The sequence below is a fragment of the Schistocerca gregaria genome, chromosome 10, assembly GCF_023897955.1.
Source record: "Schistocerca gregaria isolate iqSchGreg1 chromosome 10, iqSchGreg1.2, whole genome shotgun sequence".
Lineage (NCBI taxonomy): Eukaryota > Metazoa > Arthropoda > Insecta > Orthoptera > Acrididae > Schistocerca > Schistocerca gregaria.
In genome coordinates, this window is record NC_064929.1 from 103,909,941 (window position 1) to 103,925,027 (window position 15,087).

The 15,087-nt window shown below is 28.3% G+C and overlaps 1 long non-coding RNA gene across 1 annotated transcript in view; it reads left to right on the top strand.

Moving 5' to 3' along the window:
• Positions 1–15,087, top strand: part of LOC126293630 (uncharacterized) — a 73,247-nt gene that overhangs the window by 15,464 nt on the left and 42,696 nt on the right. The window contains exon 2 of the long non-coding RNA XR_007552325.1: positions 480–1,283. This is a non-coding gene — a long non-coding RNA (uncharacterized LOC126293630). The remainder of the gene's footprint in view (positions 1–479; positions 1,284–15,087) is intronic.

Here is a 15,087-nt window from a genome sequence, read left to right on the forward strand (position 1 = left end):
TTGCCAGGATTATAACAATTATTGGAATAATAAATCTAATGAAAACTCTTGTGGATAGAATTAGAATTGTTTCTCTTGATTTATATCAAGCTTTCTGATTGGAAGTCAAATGTACTATTTATACTAGAAAAACAATTATCTACCTCATCAATAAATAGAGATATATAAGAATAATCATACTACGTCTACGAAGTGTCAGTATCATGCTGCTGCTTCAAATCCAAAGTGGTGTCTTGGTGAGAATTGATTTATTGAGTGTCGAAGTAGACATGTTGATAAAAAGATTGTTCCAATAATTACGTGTAAACCATGGAATCCTGTTGCAACAAAGAATGTTGACCCATAAACTGCATCTGCAATGGTAAAAGGTGCTTCTCAATATTCATATGCTTGGAGTATTGTAAAGTATAGTCCTAATAACACTGTGAAGAATAATCCTTGTAGTGCTTGAGTATGATTAGATTCCATTAAACTATGAGGTGCTCATGTTACTGTTACTCCTGATGCTAAAAGAATAGCTGTATTAAGTAATGGAATTTGTATAGGGTTAAAGGGCTGAATTCCTATTGGAGGTCATAGTATTCCTAGTTCAATTGTTGGTGCTAATCTTCTTCTAAAGAATGCTCAAAAAAAGAAACGAAAAATAATACCTCTGATGCAATAAATAAAATTATTCCTCATCGTAATCCAATTGATACAAATCCTGTATGTAATCCTTGATATGTTCCTTCTCGTACTACATCTCGTCATCATTGAATTATGGTTAGTAGGGTAATTCCAAATACAATTATAAATAAGTTAATATTAAATAGGTGGAATCATTTTGCTAGTCCTGATACTAGGACTATTGCTCCAATTGCTCCTGTTAATGGTCAAGGTCTATAGTCTACTAAGTGGAATGGGTGGTTTGAGTGAGTTGTTAACATAGGTTTAATATACTTCTCTAGAATATAGAGTTCTTAGAATTGAGAAAACATAGGCTTGACTTATTGCTATTGCTGATTCTAGAATTAATAGAAGTATTTGTCCAATAATTAGTAATGAGATTAAGTTTATTGCTATAGATGGTCCTGTGTTTCCTAATAAGGTTAATAATAAGTGTCCTGCAATTATATTTGCTGCTAACCGTACTGCTAATGTACCTGGTCGAATAACATTACTAATTGTTTCAATTAGTACTATAAATGATATTAATGCGGGCGGTGTACCTTGTGGTACAAGGTGTGTAAATATATGATTAGTATGGTTAATTCATCCAAATAATATAAATCTTAGTCATATAGGTAGGGCAATTGCAAATGTTAATGCTTAATGTCTTGTTCTAGTAAAAATATAAGGGAATAATCCTATGAAATTGTTAAATAATATTATAATAAGAATTGAGATGAAAATGAATGTTGTTCCATTAAATGATTTTGGTCCAAGTAGTGTTTTAAATTCATTATGTAAGGTTAAATTTAGTTTATTTCAGATAATGTTAATTCGTGATGGTGTAAGTCAAAATAGTGATGGGATTAATAATAGTCCTAGAAATGTTCTAGTTCAATTTAATGATAAATTAAAGATGTTAGTTGATGGGTCAAATGTTGAGAATAGATTTGTTATAATTTTCAATTTAAGTTTTTTATTTCAATTGTTCCTTTTTCTGCTCTTTTAATAAGGTTAGGTTTAAATGAGAAGAAGTTTATTTGATTAAACAAGATTAATGTAGCTGAAAATATAATGAATAGTGAGAATCATATAAGAGGGGATATTTGAGGGATTTGGATATAATTTCCCCATCTGAAGTAGTCGTTAATTTACTATTATTTGGTTTAAGAGACCATTACTTACTTTCAGTCATCTGATGAATTTCAAGGTGTACTAATTTTTTTAGTTACTTTAGATTGACACTCTAATGTTATTTATTTTAACTAACTCCTTAAATTATCTTAGATAATCACTTAATAAATAAATTTACTGAAGTTCTTTCAATTACAATTGGTATAAATCTGTGGTTTGCTCCACAGATTTCTGAGCATTGTCCAAAGAATAATCCAGGTCGATTTATTGTGAATGTTCCTTGATTTAACCGACCTGGCGTTGCATTTATTTTAACTAACCCCTAATGCAGGAACTGCTCATGAGTGTAGAACATCTGATGCTCTTGTTAATACTCGTACTTCTGTATTTATTGGTAGGATTGTTCGGTTATCTACATCTAGCAGTCGAAATCCATCATTTTCTAGGTCTTGTTCTGGTGTTATATAAGTGTCAAATTCTACGTCTATGAAGTCTGAATATTCATATCTTCAATATCATTGTCGTCCAATGGTTTTAATTGTGATTATTGCATCTACTGAATCATCAAGTAAATATAATAGTCGTAATGATGGAAGGGCAATAAAAATTAATGTAATTGCTGGTAAAGCTGTTCAGATTGTTTCAATTAAATGTCCATGAAGTATATTACGGTTAGTATAGGCAATAAATAATATATAACTTAAGGCATAACCTACAATTACTGTAATTAATAATAATACGACCATAGTATGATCATGAAAGAATGATAATTGTTCCATTAATGGTGAAGCTCCATCTTGAAGAGATAAATTTGATCATGTTGCCATTAATAAATATTTTCTAATAAAAGGTCAAACCTTTATTTGTAGAGCTTAAATCTACTGCACTAATCTGCCATATTAGAATCTAGAGATTAATGGTAATTCTGAGTAACTATGTTCTGCAGGACGGTTATTTTGTAGTCATTCTGTTGATCTTCTTATGTTAGCTCTAAATATAATTGCTCGGTTTGTAACCATTCTTTCTCATATAATTACAATGAATATAATGATTCCTACAATAGAAATTGTAGACCCAATTCTTGATACTACGTTTCATGATGTATATGCGTCTGGGTAGTCTGAGTATCGTCGAGGTATTCCTGCTAATCCTAGGAAGTGTTGAGGAAAGAATGTTAAGTTTACTCCAATGAATATAATTGTAAATTGGATTTTTAATCATGTATTATTTATAGTTAATCCTGTAAATAGTGGATATCATTAAATGACACCTCCTATAATTGCAAATACTGCTCCTATAGTAATACATAATGAAAGTGGGCTACTACATAATATGTATCATGTAATACAATATCAAGTGATGAATTTGCTAATACTAATCCTGTTAATCCACCAATTGTAAATAGGAAAATAAATCCTAGAGCTCATAATAATGGTGGATTGAACTTGAATTTAGTTCCATATAATGTAGCTAATCATCTAAATACCTTAATTCCTGTAGGTACAGCAATAATTATTGTTGCTGATGTAAAATATGCTCGTGTGTCAACATCCATTCCCACTGTAAATATATGATGTGCTCATACAATAAATCCTATTAGTCCAATTGATAGTATAGCATAAATTATACCTAATGTTCCAAATGATTCAATTTTTCCTCTTTCTTGACATACAATATGTGAAATAATTCGGAACCCCGGAAGAATTAAAATATAAACTTCTGGGTGTCCAAAGGATCAAAATAGATGTTGATATAGAATTGGGTCACCCCCTCCTGCTGGGTCAAAGAATGATGTATTTAAATTTCGATCTGTTAATAATATAGTAATAGCTCCTGCTAAAACTGGAAGTGAAAGAAGGAGAAGTAATGCTGTAATAGCTACTGATCATACAAATAAAGGTGTTTGATCTAAAGTTATACTTTCTGATCGTATATTAATTGCTGTTGTAATGAAATTTACTGCTCCAAGAATAGATGATACACCTGCTAAGTGTAGTGAAAAAATAGCTAGATCTACAGATGCACCCCCATGTGCAATAGCTCCTGCTAGAGGAGGGTAAACTGTTCATCCTGTACCAGCACCATTATCTACTACAGAAGATGTAAGAAGAAGGGTTAGTGAAGGTGGTAGTAATCAAAAACTTATATTATTTATTCGTGGAAATGCTATATCTGGTGCACCAATTATTAGTGGAACAAGTCAATTACCAAATCCACCAATTATAATAGGTATTACTGTAAAGAAAATTATTACGAATGCGTTAGCTGTAATAATAACATTATAAATCTGGTCATCCCCAATTAGAGATCCTGGTTGACCAAGTTCAGCACGAATAAGTATTCTTATTGATGTTCCTACTATTCCTGCTCATGCTCCAAATACAAAATATAAAGTACCAATGTCCTTATGGTTTGTTGAGAATAATCATTTTTGCAGTAAGATGGCTGAATTTTAGGTGGTAGACTGTAAATCTACTTATGAGATGTTTTCTCTCTTATCATATTTAGGTCTTATATTCAATTATGATTCTAGACTGCAATTCTAGAGGTGTAAAATTTTACTAAGGCCTAAAAGATTATTCTTTTAATTAGAACTTTGAAGGTTATTAGTTTGATTAACTTAAGTCCTTAGTATAATGAAATTAAGGTTGATGTTGAAATCAATCCTATTGTTGAAATTATTACTGTTATAGGAAGAATGATTCTTGATTTTTGGGACTTTATCTTTATAGATCACGAATTTTCTGTGTATGATATAATTAGAGCTGAGAATCTAATACGTATATAGTAGTAGAGTGTAATTGTAGTTAATACAACTATAATAGTTATAATAGTTGTTATATTGTTTTCTATTAACGATTGTATTACAATTCATTTTGGTAAGAATCCAAGGAATGGTGGTAGTCCACCTAAAGATAATAAAGATAAGAATATTATGAATTTAATTTCGGTTTTTATATTTCTGGCTGAATAAATTTGATTTATGAAAAATAAATTTATTTGCTTTTTACGTTTTAAAAATAAAGGTTTGACCTTTTATTAGAAAATATTTATTAATGGCAACATGATCAAATTTATCACTTCAAGATGGAGCTTCACCATTAATGGAACAATTATCATTCTTTCATGATCATACTATGGTCGTATTATTATTAATTACAGTAATTGTAGGTTATGCCTTAAGTTATATATTATTTATTGCCTATACTAACCGTAATATAATTCATGGACATTTAATTGAAACAATCTGAACAGCTTTACCAGCAATTACATTAATTTTTATTGCCCTTCCATCATTACAACTATTATATTTACTTGATGATTCAGTAGATGCAATAATCACAATTAAAACCATTGGACGACAATGATATTGAAGATATGAATATTCAGACTTCATAGACGTAGAATTTGACACTTATATAACACCAGAACAAGACCTAGAAAATGATGGATTTCGACTGCTAGATGTAGATAACCGAACAATCCTACCAATAAATACAGAAGTACGAGTATTAACAAGAGCATCAGATGTTCTACACTCATGAGCAGTTCCTGCATTAGGGGTTAGTTAAAATAAATGCAACGCCAGGTCGGTTAAACCAAGGAACATTCACAATAAATCGACCTGGATTATTCTTTGGACAATGCTCAGAAATCTGTGGAGCAAACCACAGATTTATACCAATTGTAATTGAAAGAACTTCAGTACATTTATTTATTAAGTGATTATCTAAGATAATTTAAGGAGTTAGTTAAAATAAATAACATTAGAGTGTCAATCTAAAGTAACTAAAAAAATTAGTACACCTTGAAATTCATCAGATGACTGAAAGTAAGTAATGATCTCTTAAACCAAATAATAGTAAATTAACGACTACTTCTGATGGGGAAATTATATCCAAATCCCTCAAATATCCCCTCTTATATGATTCTCACTATTCATTATATTTTCAGCTACATTAATCTTGTTTAATCAAATAAACTTCTTCTCATTTAAACCTAACCTTACTAAAAGAGCAGAAAAAGGAACAATTGAAATAAAAAACTTAAATTGAAAATGATAACAAATCTATTCTCAACATTTGATCCATTAACTAACATCTTTAATTTATCATTAAATTGAACTAGAACACTTCTAGGACTATTATTAATCCCATCACTATTGTGACTTACAGCATCACGAATTAACATTATCTGAGATAAACTAAATTTAACCTTACATAATGAATTTAAAACACTACTTGGACCAAAATCATTTAATGGAACAACATTCATTTTCATCTCAATTCTTATTATAATATTATTTAACAATTTCATAGGATTATTCCCTTATATTTTTACTAGAACAAGACATTTAGCATTAACATTTGCAATTGCCCTACCTATATGACTAAGATTTATATTATTTGGATGAATTAACCATACTAATCATATATTTACACACCTTGTACCACAAGGTACACCGCCCGCATTAATACCATTTATAGTTCTAATTGAAACAATTAGTAATGTTATTCGACCAGGTACATTAGCAGTACGGTTAGCAGCAAATATAATTGCGGGACACTTATTATTAACCTTATTAGGAAACACAGGACCATCTATAGCAATAAACTTAATCTCATTACTAATTATTGGACAAATACTTCTATTAATTCTAGAATCAGCAGTAGCAATAATTCAAGCCTATGTTTTCTCAATTCTAAGAACTCTATATTCTAGAGAAGTATATTAAACCTATGTTAACAACTCACTCAAACCACCCATTCCACTTAGTAAACTATAGACCTTGACCATTAACAGGAGCAATTGGAGCAATAGTCCTAGTATCAGGACTAGCAAAATGATTCCACCTATTTAATATTAACTTGTTTATAATTGTATTTGGAATTACCCTACTAACCATAATTCAATGATGACGAGATGTAGTACGAGAAGGAACATATCAAGGATTACATACAGGATTTGTATCAATTGGATTATGATGAGGAATAATTTTATTTATTGCATCAGAGGTATTATTTTTCGTTTCTTTTTTTTGAGCATTCTTTAGAAGAAGATTAGCACCAACAATTGAACTAGGAATACTATGACATCCAATAGGAATTCAACCCTTTAACCCTATACAAATTCCATTACTTAATACAGCTATTCTTTTAGCATCAGCAGTAACAGTAACATGAGCACAACATAGTTTAATGGAATCTAATCATACTCAAGCACTACAAGGATTATTCTTCACAGTGTTATTAGGACTATACTTTACAATACTCCAAGCATATGAATATTGAGAAGCACTTTTTACCATTGCAGATGCAGTTTATGGGTCAACATTCTTTGTTGCAACAGGATTCCATGGTTTACACGTAATTATTGGAACAATCTTTTTATCAACATGTCTACTTCGATACTCAATAAATCAATTCTCACCAAGACACCACTTTGGATTTGAAGCAGCAGCATGATACTGACACTTCGTAGACGTAGTATGATTATTCTTATATATCTCTATTTATTGATGAGGTAGATAATTGTTTTTCTAGTATAAATAGTACATTTGACTTCCAATCAGAAAGCTTGATATAAATCAAGAAAAACAATTCTAATTCTATCCACAAGAGTTTTCATTAGATTTATTATTCCAATAATTGTTATAATCCTGGCAACAACACTATCAAAAAAATTATTTAATGATCGAGAAAAAAGATCACCATTTGAATGTGGGTTTGATCCAAAAAGATCAGCACGAATACCATTCTCACTACGATTCTTCCTAATCGCAGTTATCTTTTTAATTTTTGATGTAGAAATTGCACTAATTCTACCAATTGTAATTATTTTTAAAACATCAGACATTATAATCTGAACAGTATCAACAATATTTTTTATTCTAGTTCTACTAGGTGGACTATACCATGAATGAAATCAAGGAGCATTACAATGAGCAGAATAAAGGGTTGTAGTTAAACATAACATTTGGGTTGCATTCAAAAAGTATTGATAATATCAATCAACCTTAAATAGAATAAGAAGCGAAATATTGCAGTCAGTTTCGACCTGGAAGATTGGTATATACTACCCTTATTCTTATTAATTGAAGCCAAAAAGAGGCGTATTACTGTTAATAATATAATTGAACTATAATAGTTCCAATTAAGGAAATGTAAAGCCAATATGAAAGCTGCTAACTTTTTAATTTAGCGGTTAAACTCCGTTAACATTTCTAAAATTTATATAGTTTAAATAAAACATTACATTTTCACTGTAAAAATAATATATCTATATTTATAAATACCTAAAAGTAAAAATACTTCCTTAACATCTTCAGTCTCACGCTCTAATTATAAGCTATTTAAGTAAACGAAAAATAATATTACCAAAATAAATATTCAAAAAATAAAAGTTAAAAGATAAATCTTGAAATTAGAATCATATCAACCTTGAATATAACCAATTAAATAAATAAAAAATCTATATAAACCTTGACCAACAACTAATTCACCCCAACCATAATCAAATGACTTAGATGAATAATAACCTATTTTTAAAGGAATATATCTAATAAACTTAGTTGAAAGAAAAGGTATAAATCATATAGAACCAGCAAATCTGACAAAAGAAAGTATACTTAAAGAAAATAAATTATGAGAAAAATCAAAATTAGAAATAAGATAACCTAAATAAGCACCTGAAATAACAACTGTAATAGTTAAAAACTTTAAATAATAAGGTAAAGCAATCACATGAGGAATAGGAAAAATTAATCAAGATAAAAGACTACCACCAAAAACAGCAACAAACAATAGACCAATTATTCCAAATGAAATATAATAACCCTTATCATCAAAAGAAAATCTAGAATATAAATTATTATCACCAGATATTGAATAATAAAACAAACGAAAAGAATAAGAAGCAGTTAAACCAGTAGAAAAAAAAATAAAGAAAAAAAATTAAACAATTAATTCATCTTAAACAAACCATCTCAAGAATTAAATCCTTTGAATAAAATCCCGCTAAAAAAGGTATTCCACACAAAGATAAACTAGAAACATTAAAACAAACTGAAGTTAAAGGTATGAAATTAACAATTGATCCTATAAAACGAATATCCTGAGAATCCTTCAAATTATGAATTATTGAACCTGCACATATAAATAATAATGCCTTAAATAAAGCATGAGCCAATAAATGAAAAAATGCAAGCTTTGGAAAACCCATAGCCAAAATTCTTATTATTAAACCAAGTTGTCTTAAAGTAGAAAGAGCAATAATCTTCTTCAAATCAAATTCAAAATTAGCGCCCAATCCAGCCATAAATATAGTTATACAACCAATTAAAAATAAAAATCAACCACAATTATAAGTATCTAATATTGGTCTAAAACGAATTAATAAATTAACACCAGCAGTAACAAGAGTAGAAGAATGAACTAAAGCAGAAACAGGAGTAGGAGCTGCTATAGCAGCAGGAAGTCATGAAGAGAAAGGAATCTGAGCTCTCTTAGTTATAGCTGCTAAAACAATTAATATAGTAATGAGCTTTATTTCAAAAGAATTATAAATAAAATCATAATAATAAATATAATTTCAACCACCAAAGTATAACATTCATGCAATAGAAATTAAAATAGCAACATCACCAATACGATTAGAAAGTGCAGTTAATATACCAGCACTATAAGATTTTACATTTTGATAATAAATAACTAAACAATAAGAAACTAAACCTAAACCATCTCAACCTAATAAAATTCTAATTAAATTAGGACTAATAATTAAAACACCTATAGAAAGAATAAATATTAAAACAATAATAATAAAACGATTTATATTCATTTCACCAGATATATAATCCTCTCTTTAATAAATAACCAAAGAAGAAATATATATAACAAAAGAGATAAAAATAAGAGATATTCAATCCAAAATTAAAGTTATAACAACTATAGAACCATTTAAATTGAAAAGCTCTCACTCAACAAAAACTCTATAATCAATTATTAAATAATAAATACCTAAAATAAAAATTATAGTTCTCGAAAAAAACAAAGAAAAAAAACTCAAATAGAAAATAAATTCACGGCCTAAGATGAAAAACTTCATATCATTGATTCCACAAAACAATATTTTTAATTAAAATACTTAAGCAAACTAAACAAAGAAATATTCACCCTTTAAACAGAGAATATTTAAAGGCAATCAAAGTAAAAGTAAAAGATGATATTCACGAAAATAACCAAGAGAACAAGTATAAACACCAGAATAATAATTTCCATGCTGAGAATAAGAATATATATACAAAGTATAAACAGCTCTAAAAAAAGATAAAAAAATCAAAGCAAAGAATATAAAAGAAGACAAGATATCATTCTATTTAATAATCTAATTTCACCAACCAAATTTAAAGAAGGAGGAGCAGCCATATTTGATGATCTTAAAAGAAATCATCATAAAGCCATTCTTGGCATCAAATTAATTATACCCTTGTTAATTAATAATCTTCGTCTACCTAAACGTTCATAAATAATATTAGATAAACAAAATAAACCAGAAGAACATAAACCATGACCAACCATTAGAGAAAGAGAACCTACACAACCTCATCAATTCATAGTCATCAATCCACCAATAACCATTCTTATATGAGCAACATAAGAATATGCAATTAAAGACTTTAAATCAACCTGACGAAAACACATAAATCTTACAATAACACCCCCAGATAAACCCAAAGATAATCAAAAATAATTAAACTTTAAACCCAAATAAGAAATAACCTTTATAACACGAAAAATACCATAACCACCTAACTTTAATAAAACACCAGCAAGAATCATTCTACCTGAAATAGGGGCCTCTACATGAGCCTTAGGAAGTCATAAATGAACCAAAAACATAGGTATCTTAACTAAAAAAGCCAAAATTATAAATACATAAAACATAAAATAATAAGAACCAAAATCAACTAATAAAGGAAAATATAAAGTATTAGAAAAATCATAAACCTCAAATAAAACTAATAATAAAGGTAATCTAGCAACCAAAGTATAAAAAATTAAATAAACACCAGCCTGCAAACGCTCAGGTTGATAACCCCAACCCAAAATTAAAAGTAAAGTAGGAACTAATCTAGCCTCAAAAAAAAATATAAAAAGAAAGAAGACTTAATGTAGCAAATGAACAGTAAAGCATAATTATTAAAATCAAAACCATAAAAACAAAAAAATTAGAATGATATGAACTTAAATAAACTGAACCTCTAGCAGTGATTATTAAAGAACAAATCCAAAAACTAAGCAAAATTAAACTAAAAGAAAAATAATCAATACCAAAATAATATCTAATTATATTCAAATCAGCATATGAATAAACACAAATTATAAACACAAAACTCGACAGCAACATTAAAGAATGAACCAACCATCAACAATTATTTAATAAACAAAGAGGGATCAAAAAAATAGTTATAAATAAATACTTTAACATAAAGATAAACCAAAAGAATTAAAAAAATCATTACCATGAGAACGAATTATTGAAACTAAAATAGAAAGACCTAAAGCACCCTCACAAACAAAAAACTAAAAAAATAACAGTAAAAAAATAATCATAATCAAACTCAATAAGAAAAACAATAACTAATATAAATAGAGAAAGAACAACAATATTCTAATCTCAAAAGAACCGTTAATAAATGTTTACGTTTAGAAGAAATAACATAAACACCAGCAAAATAAATCAATAAAGAAGTAAAAATAGAGAATATAAACATTAGTTTTAATAGTTTAAAAAAAACGCCGGTCTTGTAAACCGGAAATAAGTCCAGCCCCCACTTTTAAAACTTCAGAGGTGGAAAAGCTTCCATCATCGGTCCCCAAAACCGATATTTTAAATAAACTAACCCCTGAAATGATCAAAATAATAATTATATCATTATCAAATGTAATAAATATTAATTTTATTAAATTAAGACACCCAATATCAATAATGCTTTTTATTATCCTTCAAACCTTCCTAGTTGGATTAATAACAGGAACAATAATAGAAAGATATTGACTATCATATATTTTATTTTTAACATTTCTTGGTGGTATACTAGTATTATTTATTTACATTACAAGAATTGCATCAAACGAAATATTTCAGCCTAAATCAATTACTATATTTATTACATTAATAATGTGAGTATTTATCATATCAATATTAATTATTCTAGATATATCTATATTTATAGACTTTTTCAAAAACACCGAAACTATAAATATTGATAATTCAATCAATTATCAAGAAATAACAATATCTTTAGAAAAATTATATAACAGACCAACATTCATTATTACAATAATAATAATAATTTATTTATTTTTAGCACTATTAGCAGTTGTTAAAATCACTAATATTAATCAGGGACCTATTCGTAAAATAAGATAATTACTAATGAATAAACCCTTACGATTAAGACATCCTTTAATTAAAATTATTAATAACTCTTTAATTGACTTACCTGCCCCAACAAATATTTCATTTTGATTAAATTTTGGATCCCTATTAGGGTTATGTTTGGTAATTCAAATCGTAACTGGACTATTTTTAGCTATTCATTATACATCAAATATTGAAATAGCATTCAGTAGTGTAGTACACATCTGCCGAGACGTAAATAATGATTGAATTATCCGAACCTTACATGCAAATGGAGCATCTATATTTTTTATTTGTATTTACTTACATGTAGGACGGGGAATTTACTACGGATCTTATATATATATATACATACCTGAATAATTGGTACAGTGATTTTATTTTTAGTTATAGCAACTGCATTTATAGGATATGTCTTACCCTGAGGCCAAATATCTTTTTGAGGTGCAACAGTAATTACTAATTTATTATCAGCAATCCCATACCTAGGAACAGATTTAGTCCAATGAGTATAAGGTGGATTTGCTGTTGATAATGCAACATTAAATCGATTCTTCACATTCCATTTTGTATTACCATTTATTATTGCTGCTATAACAGCAATTCATTTATTTTTTCTTCACCTAACAGGATCTAATAATCCTCTTGGACTAAATGGAGATATTGAAAAAATTCCATTCCATCCATACTTTACCTTTAAGGATTCTATTACATTTGTAATAATAACATCATTATTAATTATACTATGTTTAATCAATCCTTACCTATTAGGAGATCCAGATAACTTTGTACCTGCCAACCCATTAGTAACACCAGTTCACATTCAACCAGAGTGATATTTCCTATTTGCATATGCAATTCTACGATCTATCCCTAATAAATTAGGAGGTGTTATTGCATTTTATAATAAAACACCATTCCGAGGCAATCAATTTTACCCTATTAATCAAATTTTATTCTGAATTATAGTAGTTGTTGTATGCTTACTAACGTGAATTGGTAAACGACCTGTTGAAGAACCTTATATTATAACAGGTCAAATCTTAACAATTATCTACTTTACATATTTCTTAATTAATGTCCATGTCGCAAACGCATGAGATAAATTAATTAAGGAATAAAGTTAATTAGCTTAGGAAAAGCATATGTTTTGAAAACATAAAATTAGAAGTTTAACTCTTCTATTAACTTTTCTCAAAAAATTTCACTAAACAAATGAGATAAATAAAATCTTTAAACCAACAAAGAAAATAAAAAAATTCAAAGATAAAGGTAAAAATCTTTTTCAAGCTAAGTACATTAATTTATCATAACGAAACCGTGGTAATGTTCCACGAACCCAAATAAAACCAAAAGATATAATAGCAAGCTTAATAAAAAATATAAAAGAATAAAAATCACCACCTAAAAAAATTAAAGCCAATAATATTCTTATGAAGACAATTCTAGTATATTCAGCTAAAAAAATTAAAGTAAAACCACCCGCACCATACTCAATATTAAATCCTGAAACTAACTCAGATTCCCCTTCAGCAAAATCAAAAGGAGTACGATTAGTTTCAGCTAAACAAGAAGCAAAACAAGCTAAACTAAAGGAAAAGAAATAATAATAAATCAACAATAAAGCTGATAGTTTATAAAATCAAACATATTAAAACTACCAATTAAAATAATTAAAGACAATTAAATTAAAGCTAAACTAACTTCATAAGAAATTGTTTGAGCAACAGAACGAAGAGAACCTAATAATGAATAATTTGAATTATAAGATCAACCAGCAATTATAACAGTATAAACACCTAATGTAGTACAACATAAAAAAAATAAAAATCCATAAGAAAAAGAACACATATAAGTTAAATAAGGAAAAATTACTCAAACGGCTAAAGAAATCATTAAATTAAAAACAGGGGAAAAATAATAAAGTAGGTAATTAGATATAATAGGAATTGGCTGCTCCTTACAAATTAACTTAATAGCATCTCTAAATGGCTGAGGAATTCCAACAAAACCTACCTTATTTGGACCCTTTCGAATCTGAATGTAACCTAAAACCTTAAAAAGGCAACACTAATTAAAACACAAATAACCAAGAAAAGAAAATTCAAAATAAATATTAATATATCATAAAGTATCAATATTATTTGTAGAAAAAAATCTACATAAATGAATTCTAAATTCAACACATTAATCTGTCAAAATAGTAAATAAATTAATATTAATCAATATAACAAAAAATATTTTAACCATATAGTCCTTTCGTACTAATATGGATTAATAATATTAGGATAGAAACCGACCTGGCTCACGCCGGTCTGAACTCAGATCATGTAAGAATTTTAAGGTCGAACAGACCTAATAATTGGGCTCCTGCACCCTAAATTTTTCTTAATCCAACATCGAGGTCGCAATCTGCTTTGTCGATATGAGCTCTCAAAAACAATTACGCTGTTATCCCTAAGGTAACTTAATCTTATGATCATAAATTATGGATCAAAATAACAAACATAAGTAAATGATATAATAATGAAGAGTTTTTCTATTCTTCATGTTACCCCAACAAAACATCATCATTAAATATAGAAAGACAAACAAAAAACTATATAAAAGTAAAATGTCAAGCTCTATAGGGTCTTCTCGTCCTAAAGAAGAATTTAAGCCTTTTGACTCAAAAGTTAAATTCAAAAATTTATTAAGAGACAGTTGATTTCTCGTCAAGCCATTCATTCCAGCCACTAATTAAGAGACTAATGATTATGCTACCTTTGCACGGTCAAAATACCGCGGCTCTTTAAAAATACGCTCAGTGAGCAGGCCAGACCTCAAAGTATAAACAAGAGGACATGTTTTTGATAAACAGGCGGAAATCAATTTTGCCTA